Raw genomic sequence first — 15223 nt, forward strand, 5'->3', positions numbered from 1 at the left:
GCGCTAGCCTTGAGCAAAGAAGCTCAGAGACAGTGCCCAGATCCTCAGTTCAAGCCTCAGGAGTGGAAAATAAAAATCACTAAATATATGCAGGTGTTAATATTTATGAAAAATTTTTAAATTAATGTTATACCTAATTTCATCCTATTCAAATAGGAGAGTATTTAAAAAAAATTGTGTCCTCTACATTTTTAGTGACCTGGATTCAAGGCACAATTATTCTCTCCTGTGTTGCTGCTTTGATTCTTGTCTACCAAGACAAATTCTGTAAAATCTCATTCCCTCCAGTCTGATAACATCAGAAATATCATCACATACACTCAGCTAAAAGGGAAGCTGCCTCCTAGTAATGAAAAGGAAATAGATTGTGTGGCTACATCTGTTTATTTAGTTTTTCTTATCGAGGTGTTTATTTTTTTAACAAAATGTGAGGAGAAATCAAGAGCAGAGAGACAAAAAAAGAAAATGAGTGCAAGACATGATGTGAAAGGAAAAAGCATAAAATAGTCTTTTGAAATGCTTAAGGTGATAGATTACTGAAGTTAAAGGATGTTGAATGGAATATTACCTATTAGTTCAGAATTCTCATTAGAACACAAAAGCTGAGAGAAACTAAAGGAGCCACTAAACACTTCTGCAAAGGATCTTCCAAAAAGGTAGCAAATGGCTGAGCAGTCATCAAATTCCATACTATATATAACAGGACTGAGAATTGATGGGGGAGGATTGCTTGGGAAAGAACTTAGAAAAACAATCAAGTGTGGTGTGATTTTTTTTTAACTGCCTTTCAAGGATATGGAAAGTAGGTTAGGCTTCCAAGAGCCCCAACCTAGGGACCCTCCACAAACACAAGCCAATCCAACAAATAGTGGTCTACAAGTGGTTCACTTCTTGGTTTTAGCTGTTCATGATTACAGACCAAGAAAGTAATGGAATCGTTTTGAAATGGCTGATTCATCAGTCCAAAGCTGAGTACCATTTGTTGTAGGTCACAGTGGTCCCTAGAATGGAATCAGATCTGAAGATCCTTATCTGTTATGGTTGGAATATAAAATATTCCCAAACAGACTCATGTTTTGTACTCTTGATCCCCAGCTGGTGGCATTCAGTTAGATAATGGAAACATGTCTTTGATAGTTGTACCAGGTCCCCAGTCTTCTCTTGTCTCTATCTCTGTCTCTCTGTCTCTCTGTCTCTCTCTGTCTTTTTGTCTCTCTCTGTGTCTCTGTCTCCTTTCTATTATTACAATATGAGCTGTTCTGCTCTACTATACCCTTTCCAATCTAATGACCTAAAACTTCTGAACTGTGACAAAACAATGCTTTCTCCCTTAAGTTACTCTTTCAGGTATTTTGGTCATAGCTATACACAATTATCATATATGGAGAGTTCAGAAACTGAAGTGGTGGGTAACATGAGTTTACAAAGGGTAATAAGCAGAAATCCCACCACTGATCCTGGAGGTCCCAAAGGATCCTGTGATCAGGTCATCAAGGCCTTCACAGAACAGCCGTGCTTTGAATATAGGATTGGTTCTGATGGAGGTCAATTCATAAGTGAGGAGAGAACGTTCAGATTAATCATGAATAAGAGCAGTTCTTTCTCCATTTTTCAATTTGCACATCCTTGTGTGGTCCTTATCTTTTAAGAACTAGAAGCTAGTAAAAGTTGAAGTTGGAATAGAAAAGAAAAGAGAAATAGCAAGATACAGAGACATGGAAAATATCTTCGCCTATTGCATGACCTCAAGACCTGGCTCAGTCCTAAGCTGAAGCTAAGAGAAACTGAATTGAATGGTGAAGTCAATTTGTAATTTAGACTGGACTACACCTTTTTTTCCCCCTTAACAATGTGTCTGTGGCTGAAAATTGGAAGAAAGTACAGACTATGCCTGAGATGTTCAGAGGATGGGGAAGAAAATTTCAGATCATTGGGATGGACATTGGTGGCTGAAAGAAAGGTGTTTCCTGCTTCTTCCATATACAGCAGCTCATTCTTTAAGTTTGCTACATTTACTAAAAGCATTATAGCTATTGCCAGATGCAATCACGCTGGATTTCTCATCATGATTTCAAACAAAGCCAGGCAGGGGCAATGTGATTCCTCTTCCTCATAGTTATTCTAGTCTTTCAATTATAAGCATAGAAAAAAAAAAATGAACACTTAGGTTTGACCAAAGTTGGAGTTCTGCTGTCCACATGCAAAAGGGAGAGGAAAAGTGAGTTGAAGTTATTTTCCAGGAAGTAGCTAGGATGATGGATGATAAATGGAATGCAAATTGAGTGAAGAAGAAAAAAGATAGCAGGAGAATGAAGCACAGGCATCAGTGGGGGAAAAGATGCTACAATCAGGAGATCCAGGAAGCACCTAGAAGATGAAGTTGTGATGGCTCTGAAATATGTTGGTTACAATGGAAGTTGCAATCAAATGGAAACTTTTAATGGTGGCAAGATTTAGGTTGAGGTTGGCTGGGTGAGAAGGTGGCAGGGAGTGAAACCTGTGATTAAATAAACTAAATTTTCTGTCCTATGGGCTTATGAGAATTGTTCTGTGTTTTAAATTTAAGAAAATTGTACCCATTTTTAAGTTTAAGGCCAGTTCAGTCTGTGTTGAGCCAATAGACCCATTGGTTTGTAACAATACTAGCTTTCCTACACCTTGAAATACAGCTGAACTGACCTCATCAGCTTTAAATTTACTGAGATTAAGTTACATTGTTTATTAGTATTACGTATTAGTTTGTTTACTCAAGGATTAAAAACTGGCTGTTATTTTAGATGAAAGGTTAAATTTATAGTGATTTATGTTTATAGTGGTTTTATTTTTCAAAAGTGCTAAAGTTAGAGTTGAAGCCAGTTAAAGACTTTTTCTTAACTCTTAAACACATATTTCTGCTTTTTTCTCTTCTTTCGCTTTCTTCCCTCCCTCCCACCCCTTTTCCTTCCCTTCCTTCCTTCTTTCCTTCTTTGTCCACCTCCCCCCCCCCTTTTTTTTTTGCCTGTACTGGGACTTGAATTCAGGGCCTCATGTTCTACTTCAGCATTTTTCTAAAGCCAGTGCTCAATCACTGGAGCCATAGGTCTGCTTTCAGCTTTTTGCTAGTTCATTGGAGATAAGAGTCTTAGATTCTTTTGCCTGAGTTGCTTTCAAACCATGATCCTCAGATTTCAGCCTACTGAGTGGCTCACATTACTGGTATGAGCAACCAGCACCGAGCTAGAGATTCTTTTTATATAAAGCACATAAAGATAGTGTGCTAAGTGGATCAGCTCATTATGACAATAGTAGAAATCATGGAGTCCATACTGCTTTATTCTCTACCAAGATTTTAAGTCTTGAAATTACTTCTACAATGTTTAGCCTATCTTTTTTGTGAGTAGGAGAGAACTTGCTACTTAAATTCTTTACCCTATAAACTTTAAGTTTCATTTCTGAGTTCTCATTTTCTCCATTTGTTGCTACTGTTTCCAGGCCATACATAGCCTATATGCTTTGAATATCTTTAAATAGACAAAAAAGAGAGTCCCCCTTACAACCAGATGCACATGTCCATAAATAGCTTGAAGCAATGTCGACCAATGAAATATTTCCAGCAACACTCTGAGAATCATTTTACTATGTCAGTGTTGCTTGGGAACATAAATGAGGTTGAGGGAGAGAGATAGTTGGTGTTTCCTGTTTCAGAGGGGGGGGGTCTATAGCCCTCTGATCATCCCAACATTGATCTTATGTTCTTAATGATGCTATTACGTATCACTTCTGAATATTCATAACCATACATTTCTAAGACTTTCTCTTTTTCTTTCTACTGTATTTATGAATATAGGTCATTCAATACTCATAAACTGGAAAGAATGAAAATGAATTTCATTTTTTTTTGTGCAAGTTTCGGAGCTTGAATTCAGGACCTAGGCATTGTCCCTAAGGCTTTTGTGCTGAAAACTAATGATCTACCAATTGAGCTACAGCACCACCTCTGGCTTCTTTTTGGTGCTAAATTTAAGATGAGTCTCATGGACTTTCCTGCCTCCACAGGCTTAGAACTGCAATCTTCAGATCTCAGCCTCCTGAGTAGCTGGGATTATAAGCATGAGTCAATGGTGCCTGGTTTAAAAGTGAATTTTTAAACAGTGATTTATTATAAACATACTTTATATCTAGATGCTTCATTAATATCATTATTGGCATCATTATATAAGCCACAATTTATTTGTTTAAATTAAAAAGTTAGGCTTTATTATTTTCATTAATTTCACATTTAGCAACATTTAAGTAACATAGCTTTAATATAATTGCAGTTTGGTTAGATTTGGGATAGGGAATTCACTTTAGACATTCATTTTCCTTTCTCTTTTAAATTATATTTGAGTAGTTGTATAAAAAGATTTCAACATGTTAATTCATGTATAATATGTTTTGATCAAGTATCTGTTTTCCTTTATTCTGTGTGTATGAGAGAGAGAGAGAGAGAGAGTGTGTGTGTGTGTGTGTGTGTGTGTGTGTGTGTGTGTGTATGTGTCTGTGTGTGTTTGTATTAGAATTGAACTCAGGGCCTATGTCCCTTAGCTTTTCCATCCAAAGCTAGTGCTCTACCATTTGAGCCACAGCTCTACCTCTAGCTTTCTAATAGTTAATCTGAAATCAGTGTCTCATGGGCTTTCCTGCCTTGACTGGCTTCAAACCTCAGTCCTCAAATCTCACCCTCCTAAGTAAGCCACAATTTATTATAGCTTTACGATCCTGCAACTGAATCACCTAAAATTATTTTAGAATGATCGAGTCCAAGATCAAACTACAACTCAAGCAATTTATATTCTCTGTAGTGAGAAAGGCTTAGAAATGTGCTTAGCTAGTACTTATAAGCAGGACAGTTTGAGAATTATCTTTAGAAGTTAAGATAAAGTATCCATATTTCAATAAATCAGAAAAACCAGGAATTAAAATATTTTTAAGGACATACATGAACTTAAGATGAGATAACTCAGGGCAATTTGACCAATTGCTTTTTGGCACAATGAACAAGCTTATTTTTCTCAGAATTACCAAAGGCTCATTTTTATAAGCCAATTCCAATGGGGAGTGAGAGAAGTGGAATAATTCACTTTGCTTCATTCTTTAACTCATCTCCTATGTCCAGATTTCATCATGCTTATTATCAGAAAATTTGGCTCCAGTTAATTCAAGCACTTTCCTCGATTCTAATTTTTTATTTTCCTGTGCAAACTTCATATCTTCCAAGTGTATTTGAAGTGAGTGACCAAAGATTGCATTGCAAGTTAGAATTCAAGTCATTCAGGGCACATTTTTCCCCTTCTGGATATTTTTCTGTACCTTCTCCATAGTAGTGCTTTCTGCTTTTCTCTTGCAAACATTGGTTTGAACTGAATTAAGTCATGAGTATTTCAGCCTTTTTGCTGCATTTTGTTTTCTCCTAGCATTGTCTTCCTGCTTAAGATCAAACATTTTATTTTTAATTTCCACTTAACTTATTCTTGCATCAATTAGATATCTTTCTGGGTTCTTGAAACCCTCTTACTGTAATAAATATTTTCCTTTCAAGGTTCTTTAGGCTCATTTGTTGTTTCTTTAAGCCTGAGCAAAGTTGAATCAAGTATTGTCAACTCTTGAAGGAATAAATGAACTGCTGTATCATTTTTGCAGTTCTCATTCTATTGGCTTTTTGGTGGGTGTGTGGTACTGGGGGTTGAACACAGGACATGGTGTGTACTTGGCTTGCTCACTCTGCTAGTGCTTTCTTGCTTAGATCATGTCCCCAACCTGGCTTTTTTTAAATTTCTGATCTATAATTTTTATTTTTATTTTTTATACATATATATTTTTTATTATCAAACTGAATTACAGAGAGGTTACAGTTTCATACATTAGGCATTGGATACATTTTACCAGCTATTTTGGAGACAAAGTCTCACAGACGCTCTTCCTGGGCTTTCTTCCAACCATGATTCTCTGAATCTGAGCCTGGAGAGTAGCTAGAACTGTAGACATAAGCTACCAGCACCCACCTTCCATTGGCATTTTAGAGAGGCATCATTTAGGTTTTTATTTTACTTTTTAATTTTAAGTTAATATCTATTTGTAATGTAAGAGGGTTTCAGTGGGATATTCCCATGTACACACACACACACACACACACAGTGTAGTTTAAACAACTTTAACACCTACATCATATTCTCTTTCCTCCTTATCAGACAGTGTTTAGTGGATTCCACTATGCTGCAATATACTAACATATTAGACAGTCCCCTCCTAGTCAGCCCATTTTTGCATTTTTTATTTAGGCACTTACTACATAAAGGGATCACTGAGTAATTAACTTGCATTAGCAAATACTGGTATCAGAAAGACTCAAGGGCCATCTACATAATCTGAAACAACTTAATACTCCTGCAGATCTCTATGCATATGCACATATGCATACACATATAAGTGAGTGTGTATGCAGGGAGAACAAATAGGGCAGTGCAAATATGTTCTGTAAAGCACAATAATGGAACATCCTGTAATTAAACAATCTGTGCTCTCAGAGGAATTTTAGGTGGAGCATTGGCACACAGTCCCTAAGAGGAAGATGAGAAAGATGCCTGGGTAGATGTGCTAAGTGTAAATTATGAGCAGCTCTGTGGCAACAAGGATAAGGGTAAGGTCAAATGAACCCAATTTCAAATTTCATCTCTTCTATGACCATGGCCAAATGGTTGACATTTGCTAAGTCTTAATTTCTGAGTCAGTACAAGCTGGCAGAGTCTAACAACTGGGGTTGCAATAAGGAGTAGAGATACAGTAGATAATGTATGTATCACATGGTAGTGGTAATAAATGGGTTATTATCAAGGAAATGGTCTGTAAATTGAGCTCTGAGTAACTATTCTTGGAATAGAACATCTACAGTCCAGGTACCTAGTTGCAAAGGGATACTTATACAAGGAGACTAGCTTTCAACCAGGTGGTTTTAAGAGGCAGAGGTCAGATTTTAGTGCTGTTTAAGCAGTATGGACCACATTGAAGGTTCTGATATCAGCAGTGCCTGGGAAAACAAGACTAGCTAAAAACTCCACTGTTTAAAAGGGGGTCTAATACTATGACAGGAAACTTCAAGAAAACTTTCCCTGTTCCGAAAGGTTTTGACATCCATGCCTAGAAAACATTGCACTTTTCTAAAGGTTAGGTCTGTATGGGTTGCCATAAATGAATGCCAATGGCATACTGATGTATGAAAAATTATAATGAACACCTGAAGTTTTCATTTCACATGTTTTGTCTAGAGACCATTTTTCCCCTTTGTTAATCAATGTGCCCTGGCTAAGAGGCGGACCCTAGGGACCCAGCAAGGAAATCTGACACTTTTCCTGGGAGCTTGAATCTCAAATGACATTTAGAAAAGCATAAAATGGAGTCAGAGATGAAGCATGCCTATCGGAATCTTAAAGAGACCCCACAGACTATCATAAAGCCCAGATCGGACCTCGATTCATCTCCCATCCCCCACTCTCTGAAGGTCTTTACATTTCCACGTGGGGTTCAATTCTTCTTTAAGGAAGACAGACCTATTAGTGAATTAGAGGGAATTTTTTTCATGTCCCTTACATAAAAATCTCATCCCTTAAATGTTTCCTGATAAAAGACTTTCTTCCATTTAAGTTATCCATTGCAGATTTCAGTTGCTTCCAAACAGTAACAACAACAAAAACTATAGTCATTTGTGTGTGCTTTTTGACTTTACAAGTTTAAAAAAATATTTGTATTATCTTTAAGTAGTTGTCATTCAACAAAGCAGTTTCTTAATATAGTATGTCTTGATCAATGTCACCCCTTTCAACATTCTCACCTATCCCTCCCAACCCACTCCTTCCATCTCTCACTTTTCTTAATTCTGTAGGATATGTATTGAATTGTTTTATTTAACATTTAGCAAAGCAGTTTACACTAATTTTTTCTGGTAAGTTGAATTACAATTACAACTAAAATCCACTAATGAATTGAAATAGGCAGGAATGTTCCCTAAGATGGAAATAAATGTCATTCAAATCCTTTTTACAAACTACACAACTTCTCCGGGAAAGTGGGGAACTGCCATAGGTAACCATCACAAGACACCTCGGGGAAGTGATGAGCAATCCTAATATAGGAGGATGGACTAGAATGAGAAGTTCAAAAGTACTTGCTGTCATACAACTTATATAAGACTGGCCTGAGCTCCTAGGATGTAACAGTACATGAAAGTTCTAAACTCTCTCTAGAAGTTCCAGAAACTTCCCCAAAAGCTCCTTTTAAGAGCAAGTAATCTTGCTCTGGGGCTCCACATTCTTGCATGTGGCTTTTGCTCTACACCACATAGTTTAAAAGTAGGAAAAACTTTTATCTTATGTTTCCAGGAAGAAAAATAACTTCATTTGGGAACTCTAATGGATGAAGGTGATCACAAATACTAGTGGCTCCGTCTTGGGTCAGCCATCTTACTGGCTCCTCTAATATTTTTCCTCCTTGCCAAATTGATTTCCAGAATTTCAAATACTTTGTCTCTCTTATACAAACATTTTTTTTCCCTTTCACAAGAAAAGACAGCATTGGCTCCCATATTTTTCAAGTAAACTAACGGTTTCCATGGTATTTTTCCAAGCTAAGGTAGTCCTCTTATTAGGGGGAGTTCTAGTGTCACCTGTTAGAAATACATTTTTCTCCACTTCTCACAGTCATATGTAATAAAGAACAGGGAAGTAACCTTTATGATGGAAATTTATAGAGCATGTATGGGTACCAACAAGAAGAGGAGGCCTAACAGAGAATTGCTCAGCCAGAAAATAATCATGACTGCACAGTTCATGTTACTGAGTTTTTACTGTGTGTTGCAGGTGAGAATCAGCTACTGACAGAGAATTTAAAAATAAATAGGGCATGATTTGAAGGTCAAAATGACCAAGAGGTGAAACACTAAACATTATCAATGCCATAATGGAGAATTATATAGAACTGGAGTCATTTGCACACAGAATTCCAATCCTGTCCCCAAATTTGGGACCTATGCAAGACTACAAATGGAGGACCATTTATCACATGTCTAAATGTATAGAAGATATAAATCAAGTAAACAGAATATTGGACAAAATATGTTCTACTCTCCTACATTGATGAATAGAGCTTCCTAAAACCTGATAGGAATGTACAAGTTTAGAAATCTAGGAACTACAGTGTTTTCAAGCCTGGATGGTTCATGGAGAGTTGGCCAATGGGCTTCATGCAACAGCCCTCAGCCATCCCCACTCCTTCTCCACGCCTTTTTGCATTTACATGCACATGGACCACCAAGCAATGTATATAAGTATCAGCCACAGCCTCCACCCACACCTGTCCTTTGGGCACTGCTCAGCCTATGATAAATCTACTGGTGGCAATATTGAACAAAGAAAGAAAAATCCACCCAAGCTTTGAAAGTAGAATTAATGCCATTTTGACAGCAAAACCAGGATCTTAGATATCACAGTGTGATCTAAATGATGAGGACCTTCCTTTTGGGGGAGGCCCCCAAGGATTGTTCAGCCTACTATGTGACACACAGCCAGCCAAGAGCTGAAGAGAGGCTGTCTGAAGCAGAGCCACCTCCTTGCTTGGGTCAAATGTGCTATTGCTTAATCAATTTCTTCAGCTTTTCATTCTAAAATGCATGCAGTACATAATTTGTAGCTATATTGGTCTTATCTGGGGAGGGTAAGATAAATATATTTATTTGCTTTACTGTCATTACCCAATGGATCCTTGAAGAAATGTTGTCTCCAGACTTGTAAAGCATTACAATTCTATTTTCCTATGGCAATGTAGGCTAATAAGCTACCACCAGGGAAAGGAAAGTAGAAAGAAATTCTCCTTTTGGGCTGCTAATCCCAATTTAGAGTCAAAGACAAAGGACCATATGTTTTCAAGCATTTTTCCCATCTAGGCATTTTCCTGTCCACTGGTTATTTTCATTCACCAACATCTGCTAGCTCTGCTTCCCTTGGGTTGGTTTTATTAAGGTTATAAGGGAATAAAACAACGTGTGCTGTTTGCTATGTCTACTTTTCTTTTACCTCAATTCCCAGTTTGCGTGGATTTCAGTTCATCTTTTAAAAATAATTATTTTCCTCTTGTTGGCTATAGATCTTCCAGTATCTCATCATTTCCAACAACTTCCGGTCATTTACCATGTTTTATTTTCTAGTATTTAAGGCCTCCTGCCTTCTATTGGTTATCAGACTGATACAGCTCTGTTTTTACCTCTCTGTGACCTGTGATTTATGATGAACTAAGCTAGTATCAGTTTCTAGTATCTGTCTGACCTACAGCACACTTGTACTGGTTAGGAGACTGAAGAAAAAAAACAACTGGTCATGCATTGAAAGAAAATACTCATCTCCAGTCTTCTTTCTCACAAGTCGTAACAGTAAGGATGAGATTTTATTTCTCATTGATTTGGGTGCCTTTTTCTGAAAGTCTTTATTTCTCTTCAATCCCAGGAAACGCCTATCTATCTCCTGAAATTGCAGAAATCAATATCATGTAAAACACACCTCTCTAAAGCATGAACCTGCCAACCATAGCATCATCTCTCTGCTGATCACTTGTAGCTATTACAATTTCAGCCCTGTGAGACCTTCTTTTCTCTTGTTCCTCCAGCTAAGAAGTACTCCAGCCTGTTCCCTTCTTCACTTCCCTTCAATTTCATATCCCAGAATTGTTTCTCATTTCAGTACTGGTATTTGAACTCAGAGCCTAAACTCTGTCCCTTAGTACTTTTGCTCAAGACTGTCATTCTTCTAATTGAACCACTTTGCCATTCCCAGCTTTTTGTGATTAATTTTATATAAGTCATACAGACTTTCTTACCCAGGCTGGTTTTGAGCCAGGACCCTCAGACCTCAGTTTCCCGAGTAGCTAGGATTATAGTTGTGAGCCACTGGCTCCTGGTTTCCATTCCGTAATTCTTACTTTCAAAATGAAGTGAGCCAGACTCAAAGAAACACAGACTCTATGGTTTCCCTCATTAGTAATAATTAGTAAATATCTAGGAAAGTCCTAGTAGAAATTCATAACAGCTCAATGGCTATGTGCATATGACCACATAAGATGGTAAGAGGAATGAACTCCAAGTTATGGAAATAAGTGATTTATCATTGTTGCTGTTATTTTCAATGTACTATGTGAAAGTATGCCTTTTCCTCTTGTTTTTATCCCCTATGGTTTTACTCCTGAAGTCACTGTAACTGATTTTGGTGCCCTGGGTATTGTATATACAATTATCAGAACTAGGGAAAGGAAGGGGAACATCAAAATGGAGAGACAAAGGATGAAACATGAACCAATGCAACAGCAATACTTCCAAGACAATATGCTGTAAACCAACTGTACAACTTGGGGGGTGGGGAAGGAATTGGGGAAGAGGGAAAGTGGGAGAAAAGTGAAGGAGGGGGTAACAAATTTGATAAGAAATGTACTCACTGCCTTATGTATGAAACTGTAAGCCCTCTGTATATCACTTTGACAATAAATAAACTAAAAAAAAACACTTTTGTTCAAGCACCAAACATATTCAACCTGAGATCAACCCAGATACTGTGCTTACTCTCTAGGAAAATTTAAGCATCCTAAAATTTCTGAAGGAAAACAGCAGAGCATATTGTTACCTCTATAAAATTATGATCACCATGTCCAGTGAGCCTTCAGTTCTGTCCGTCAATCCTTTCCAGCCATCAGCTTCTTATTTCTTCCTATGTCTCAGCATGGATGATGCGTGCCCAGGCTGCTTCACTGTGAATCACCAACAACTTCCCCATTTTTTTATTGTCAGAGTAAACTGATGTCATAAGAATTCTTTTAACTTCTAATTACCAATTTTACAAACCTACTATTGGTCTCAGGACAAGCATAAACAGTCATCACAATTTGTATCTCCCTTTATACAATCCCACAAACTTTTCTTTTCAACCACCCTGGCTTTCTTTTAGATCTCCTAAGGTTGATTCTGAGGCTTCTAAAATGATAAGAATCACTCAGGTTATTTGAGAAACCAACATTTCCAATCCCACTGAATAATATGACCTAGTATCCGGAACAACTGAACTCACACCATAATCACTCTTTCACATGGTCTTTTAGATGATGTTAATTCTGCTTTCCTTTCTCCCTTCTTCTGCATCCCACTATACCAGATGCGCTTTTAGGAATTTCCCCACTTTCTATCCCAGCAGGATAGGATAGGATTCCAGTAGGTTTATGATCCGAAGGAAAGATTTCTTCACAACCCTAACCACAGCCTGCCATGCCATTACCAAGTTTAGGAAGATTCCTTTGTCATATGTTCTCACAAGACTCTATACCTTCACTCTTGGCATTTACCTCAGTTTCCTGCCATGCCCTCATCATTGGATGATTTAATCATTATCTCTCTCTCTACCAAAATGCCATGTCAGGTACTATATATCTATTCTCATCCATCATCATTTCCACAACATCTAGGCAGTATGCAGTACCTAACAATTCCATAACAATTAAATGAAAGAATTATGAACATGCCAATGAACTGGTTCTTAAAATTGACAACCAAGGTTAGATGAAAACTCATCCAGTTATAGTTTGGATGATTGTAGCATTAAGCAATCTATTACATTATCAGTTAGTGTTAGAAAGTTCCTTCTCTAAATTGTCAAATACATCCCCTTGCAACTTCCTTCCAATACTGACAGTGGAATTATCAGTCTGTTTACTCTTAATGATACTTCCTTCCAATGTTTGGACACTTTTACCATATTTCTCCTTTGGTCTTTTTTTTTTTCTACAACATCAATAAACACAGTTGCTTCAACAGTTCCTAATTTGTGACAGTTCAGACTCTCAGTTTGAACACTCTAATGAACACACACACACACACACACACACACACACACACACACACACACACACACACACCAGAAACAACAGGGTCAGGAAGCTCTCATGTGTTCAGAAGAGTAGCTTTAAGTCATTACTTGGAGCATATGAGTCTGTTCTCTTCTCTCTCCCAGTTAGAGTTTAAATTACAAAGTAATTGAACCACCAAACCACAATATCTCCAAGAAGGATCAAACCTACAAGGCACCGAATTAGCAAGGCCTGTGGGATTTATCGCCAGTACATTTATTGGAGCAATTTGTTGACAAATGCTTAAGAAGGAGCACAGAGTTATCACTAATAATAAAACGTTATAGAGCTAATTTCCCCAAATTCTGTCCAGGAGAAAAACTGAGATAGAGTCTTTACGCAATGATAGGTTTCCTGTCCCTTTTCTGCTAGTACTTTTTATTTGTCATCGCTGGAGAAATTTCAGGTGTTTCAAATCTAAACTTTCATCAAAGCTGGGATTTACAAAAATAGCAGAGGGGTTCTATTTATCTCCATTCACTAATCCTAGCCAGCAGCTGAAAAGAATTGAAGTTTAAATCCTATTACTCTCTCACAACCCCCCACCCCCTAGGCCACAATGTCAAGTTGATGTGATTACTTCTGGGATGAGAAAGGAGGCTGTCATGTTGATCTACTGTTTCCTGTGCTTAGGAAAAGGGGACAAATTGGTCTTCCAGATTAAGAGAATTATATGTTCCTTTAATAACTAGAAACTCTGCCAAGAGCTACTCTTTGAAACAGAGGCAGGGAACCATATCATTACTTTGCCTAGGGCCCAGAAGGCCAAGAGTCACTTGAGAGATAGTTTTGGAGAGTTACTTATAGTATGCTTTAAATGGTGACACCACTAAATTTAATTAAAATATGACAGTCTGCCATTTGGACATAGTCAAATAGTTCATTGGATCAGGACAATTCAGAACTTCCTGACCCAGGACTTACAAATTAATAAAATTTGAAACAGGTCTGAGGCACTAGATCTAGGAATGGAGAGGCTAGGAGTCAAATCAAGGTGTTGTCCTTGCTATGAGACCTTCCTTCTTGGCTTGGAGACAATTTTTTTCTCCGTGTTTCCTCAAGGCCCTCCTTCTGTGCATGTCAATGGCCTACTTTCTTGCTGGTATGTGGACAGCAGCCATAGTGGATTATGACTGATCCAGTGCTAGATTTAACTTAATTGTATCTTTTCTTATGTTTGAAAATAATTTATTACCTGAAATACTTCTTTTTTTATCTGATGTTTATTTCTTTATTTATTAATTAAATTTTGTTGACAAGGTGTTGTGCAAAATGGGTACAGTTACATAATAGGGCAGTGAGTACATTTCTTGTGATATCTTACACCCTTATTCTTCTTCTATATAGAAATACTTCTATAATCACATTTTAAGCTACTATCTACATATTTTCATCACTGCTTCATATGACAACTTTTCCAGACACTGATGGTTCATACCAGTAATCCAAGCTACTCGGGAGGCTGAAATCTGAGGATCAAAGTTCAAAGGCAGCCTCGCCTAGGTGGCCTTGGTTACTTGGGTCTACTGGCACAAATAAAACAAAACAACAACATGGCAACAAATTTGTAATATGTGTCTAAACCAGTAATAGTGCCTACATAGATGTTTTTCCCCAGCATATTGATGGCAACTTCCTTGTTATTATTTCTGTAAATATTGTGGGGATATGTAAGAAATAGAATGATGAACCATATCAAAATTGTTTTCAGGAGTGAGGAAGAAAGATGATAGAGGGAGTAAGTTTGATGAGGGTACACTGTATGCATAGTAGAAATGCCACAATAAAATTCCTTGCAAAATTAATATGCTCAGATAAAAATATAAGAAAAAAAGACTACTTCATTATAGAACCTACCTCTAAATAGAGTCACATCCTAAGGTCCTGTAGATTAGAACTTCAACATGAATTTTTCCAACCCAGAATACTAGGAACCCACTCCACTTATAGCATATTCATTTTTTTATTGTTTTCACTTGAAACTGTTCCCCACTTCCCCCATCTCCACAGTGCTGTAATCTGTTGCTTCAATGATTGCAGCATATTATTGATTCACCTTTTTCTGTTTTGTTGTTGTTCCCTTTTGCTACTCCAACATGTACTCCTTTAGCCTGGAACAGTCAGAGAGGGGTTCCAAATGTGAATTACATCCACTCACTGATTGGGTCTTCTGTCGCCTGTGATTGGACTAAGTATAACCAAGTCTTGTCATACCCTGGCTTTGACTATTTCTCTACTCATCTTCTCATCCTACTGTTGACAGCTACAGCTGCAG

This window comes from Perognathus longimembris, chromosome 1 (genome assembly GCF_023159225.1).
Source record: "Perognathus longimembris pacificus isolate PPM17 chromosome 1, ASM2315922v1, whole genome shotgun sequence".
Lineage (NCBI taxonomy): Eukaryota > Metazoa > Chordata > Mammalia > Rodentia > Heteromyidae > Perognathus > Perognathus longimembris.